Below are 4,306 nucleotides of genomic sequence, written 5' to 3'. Positions count from 1 at the left end.
TCTGTTACTGGGTTTTGTATATTTCTTGGTTCATCATTGATTTCGTGGAGGTCTAAGAAACAAAGCACTGTATCTCGTTCATCTTCAGAAGCAGAATATAGAGCATTAGCATCAACAACTTGTGAAATTCAATGGATAACATTTCTTTTGCAAGAATTAAACATGGATTGTTCTGCCCCTACGACTCTTTATTGCGATAATCAATCAGCCAGGAACATTGCGTCAAATCCAACATTCCATGAGAGAACAAAACATATAGAAATTGATTGTCACATTGTTCGGGACAAACTGCAAGCTGGATTGTTCAAACTCTTGCCCATATCTTCATCAAATATGCTGGCAGATTTCTTTACTAAGCCTCTTGAACCTACAGCATTCAATTCAATTCTTAACAAGCTGGGAATTCTTAACCTACATTCTCCATCTTAAATCAAAAGCGCTGTAAAAAGTTTCGTTATTTTTAAAATATAATTACAACAGCGCTTGTGTTTAGCAAGCGCTGTAAAATGGACGCTGTTAAATGTCATTTTTGGCGTAGTGATGTTAGGTTATCTTTCTTAGTGATTTCTCAGTTGTGCAATTTCTCATTTGTTGATTTTTTAATTTATGCATTATGGAGCTATTGTTAGAGAAAAGATGCATACAATGTAAGACATATTATCATATCACTTGGACAATTTAAAGTTTGAGAAACAAAATTATTTTAGCATCATTGTTTTTACGATTTCTCAAGCTTCTGTAACCAAAACAAGTTCAATAAATTTGTTTACATGTACTTAAAACGAAATTTTAAAATTTTTTTAAAACTAAATTTCTTTTTAAATCTTATTAATACTTTAAAAGCAATATTTTTTAAATAGATTAATTAAAGTAATTAACCTTTTAAACATATATCAATAATAAACAAAAGCCTCATGTTCAAAATTCTTAATATACTTACTAGCTAGTATATGCATTTTAAAAGAATTTTAACACTTTTATAAAGAAAATAGATATCCCAAAATATTCTCAATATATTCAAAATAATTATTTAAAAAACCAACAATCAAAATAAGAAATAGTTAAGAGTAACTAAATATAATTATATATATACTCAGCATTATATATATATATATATATATATATATATATATATATATAATTATCTAAAATCTTATTCTTTTAAATAATTACATTAAAATACAATTATTTTTTGAAAAATAAATAAAATAATAAAATAAAATATTTACAATTTAAGTTACTCATTAAATTAAATATGTATAAACACATCTATAAAAAAAACTAATCACAAAATTTATCGCAAATACATGCATAAAGAGAATTAATCACAAAATTTATTAACATATATTTTAAAATACTTTTAATATCACATTAACTTTTTAAATTTTATTTAGTTAATAAATAAATTTATCATAAATTTTGGAGTGTTAAAGAAGAAAAGACTAAATTTTTAATATGAGAGGTATCCTCGTCATCAAAAAGATACAATTAAAATTTTTGTAAGACATATGTTACTCGTTAAACTCATCATGCCAATTGTCCGTCCCTAAACTAGTCCTTTAATTATTATAGTTAAGAAAAATTAAGGTAGTCGAATATTTTGCACTGATTAAACAATGTCACCACTCCAAATTAATTCCATAGTCATGTTATTGATGAATTAGAGGGAGCTATTAGCTTTGACTCATCATTTCAGCCCATGGCATTGTTATGCCTCTAACATTTAGTAAGGCATATGGAAAATAGAAGTTATAGGAGACAAGAGGGGCACATAAGAGCTAGGGCAGGTAAGAGGAAAAGTAAGGCAGACAAAAATTGAGTTAAATAGTGAGCCTATTGAGAATCATTATTCTCTTGTTAGGGGTATCTTTTAGAGAAATCTTGTTTCTTTGTGATTTAATTTCTTTGTGGTTTTCCACCAACTATTGTGTAATTCCTAGACTTTTTTTTTTCTTTTTTTTGTTAATTAGAAAAGAGTTGTCGTTTCTCTTTAATTTATGTAGGTGTATAAATTCGATAGTATAAAATAATTTTGTATAAGACATTTTCATGTTCACACATTTTCCAAGAATTCATAGCTGTATCTATATAATATAGACAATATTCATTTTGCCATTATTTTAAGAGTCTATATACCATAAAAGAGAGTTAAAACTTCAAAGGAATTTTCTTTATCATAAAATTAATACACCACATAAGAGATTCAAGTAATGTGTACCACATCAAGAATTAGCTTCAAAATAATCAAACAACAAGATACAACTCAAATCCAAGTAGATGTATGAAAATTACAATCTTAATCATTTAAAAACTTCTTTTTACATGGGTCTTCCATAGTTTCATTGTTCTTCATTTGTACACGTGTTGCTCTCCATTTCTAAAAAGCTTTTGGTTATCTTAGCCATGTGAATAATATATGTGTATTCTTTCTTCATTAATAACCTGGTTGATATGGGGAAAAAAATTTATTGAAAATATGTAATCAATCAATAAATTCAACAAAAGGGATATCTAAACTTATTAAATATTAAATCTTCCAGCAATGAATTATCAATCATAGAAGAAATCACATTAAATTGAAGGTGGTGTCAATAAAACTGGTAAAATGCATAACTTGAATAGAAGTTATGAAATAGGAACAAACTTGAAGTGGATTGCTTCGAGATTAAAAGTCATTGTTTGGAAACAACTTGAGTGATTGTGCTTAAGCACATCTCCTCCTTTTTTGGGTAAATAATATTGAGAACTTGTTCCATAACAACAATAAAATCGTTGAAAATGATGATGATATTAATAAGATATTGTTGGAAATGATGATAATATTAATGAGAACTAATTGGTGTGAATTAAAAAAAATAAAGAAATTTTATAATGAGGGATGACACACACTAGTAGTAGTGTTTATAAGCTGGAGGTATGACAATTGGGGTGTGCTCCAAGGGGTATACTAATTTTGTGAAAGGGTAAAAACGCACGCAAATAGACCACCACTGTCTGTCGGTTCGAGCTTGGGCTTGTGCTAAGGGAGTATTATTTTTTAGTGTCTGAAAAAATTAAAACAAATTATTTTTAATAAATATGTGCGTTTTTCTCTCTTTGATACATTGTACACATGTCTGCACTCCATCGAGTCAACATTCAAAATCTGATTTGGTCAATTCCTTCCTGAATTCGCACATCAGTTTGCCCCAATCAAAATCTAGGCTTTTTCACATTTCAGTTTTTGGTGGATTCGCGCATCAGGTATTTTCTCTCCTTCTGTTGCTGAGTTCCTCTATAAATAGAGAATTCTACCCAGTTAGAAAAACACCAAAAGTTCTCTGAAAATCCAAGACTTTTCTCTACTTCTACCCTTTTTGATTCATCTTCCATTCTTTCTTTAGAATGGTCAGTAGTACCATATTACGAGTGACAGTTATTAACTGTCATATTGAGGGTGTAATTCTAGAACGTTTTTCTTCAGTAGAGTAGAACTCCGATACAATTTTATGGGCTATTTAAATTTGGGGACTTTGTGGTTGATAGTCTATCTTGCACAATTTAGGCAGGTCCTTGAAACTTCTTAAAGAGAGCGACCTAGCTCGCGACTCAATCCAGTAATATCTTCGGTGGCATAAATTGATTTTGAAACTGTTTTCGAAACTCAAAAATAATAATTTTAAGACGTTTTCTTCTATCATGTCTACCGACGAAATTACTAGGATAAGTTCTTATGCTTCACATTTCAACAAATAGTTTCGGTTTAAGGGATGTCACTTCAAACGGTGACAACAAAATATGGTATTTTTCTTAACCATGAAAAAGGTTGCCAATGTTTCGAAGGATAACATTCATGTTGTTCTATAAACAGGTGAATATATAGAAAAGGATAATAAAACTGTTGAATTAGCCCAATATGAACATAATGAGTACTTATGTATGAATTATATTCTGAATGGACTTGCTAATAACTTGTATGTGAAGTAACAATGTTGATTTACAAGAAAGGGGGGTTGGAATTGTAAATGCACCTTTTAAAAATTCCTGTTAAAAACTTAAGAAAATAACTCAAGATTGATCTTGGTTGTGAAAACAGAAAATGGAGAACGTTCTTGGTTTTAACCAGAAAACGGAGAACGTTCTTAGTTAGTTAAAATCGGTAATTCAATTTATGTTTTTAACTTGATAATCAATCAAACTGAAAGTAAATAGATAAGGGAAGAGATATCACACAATGATATATCCTGGTTCACCCAACCCGGGTTACGTCCGATCCTCACAACCGTGAGATTTTCCACTAAGTGTTTAAAACAAAGAACCTTCTTAA

General features: G+C 29.2%; 1 long non-coding RNA gene across 1 annotated transcript; it reads right to left on the bottom strand.

Moving 5' to 3' along the window:
- Positions 1 to 2,148: 2,148 nt before the first annotated feature.
- Positions 2,149 to 2,789, bottom strand: LOC113785390 (uncharacterized). The gene is made up of 2 exons (XR_003471450.2): positions 2,645 to 2,789; positions 2,149 to 2,442 (listed from the first exon to the last, which is right to left on the bottom strand). It is a non-coding gene; the product is annotated as an uncharacterized lncRNA (long non-coding RNA).
- Between the last annotated feature and the right edge of the window lie 1,517 nt (positions 2,790 to 4,306).

This window comes from Cicer arietinum, chromosome 3 (genome assembly GCF_000331145.2).
Source record: "Cicer arietinum cultivar CDC Frontier isolate Library 1 chromosome 3, Cicar.CDCFrontier_v2.0, whole genome shotgun sequence".
Lineage (NCBI taxonomy): Eukaryota > Viridiplantae > Streptophyta > Magnoliopsida > Fabales > Fabaceae > Cicer > Cicer arietinum.
The sequence above is the reverse complement of the archived record's forward strand: the minus strand, read 5'-3'. Positions and strand labels throughout refer to the sequence as shown.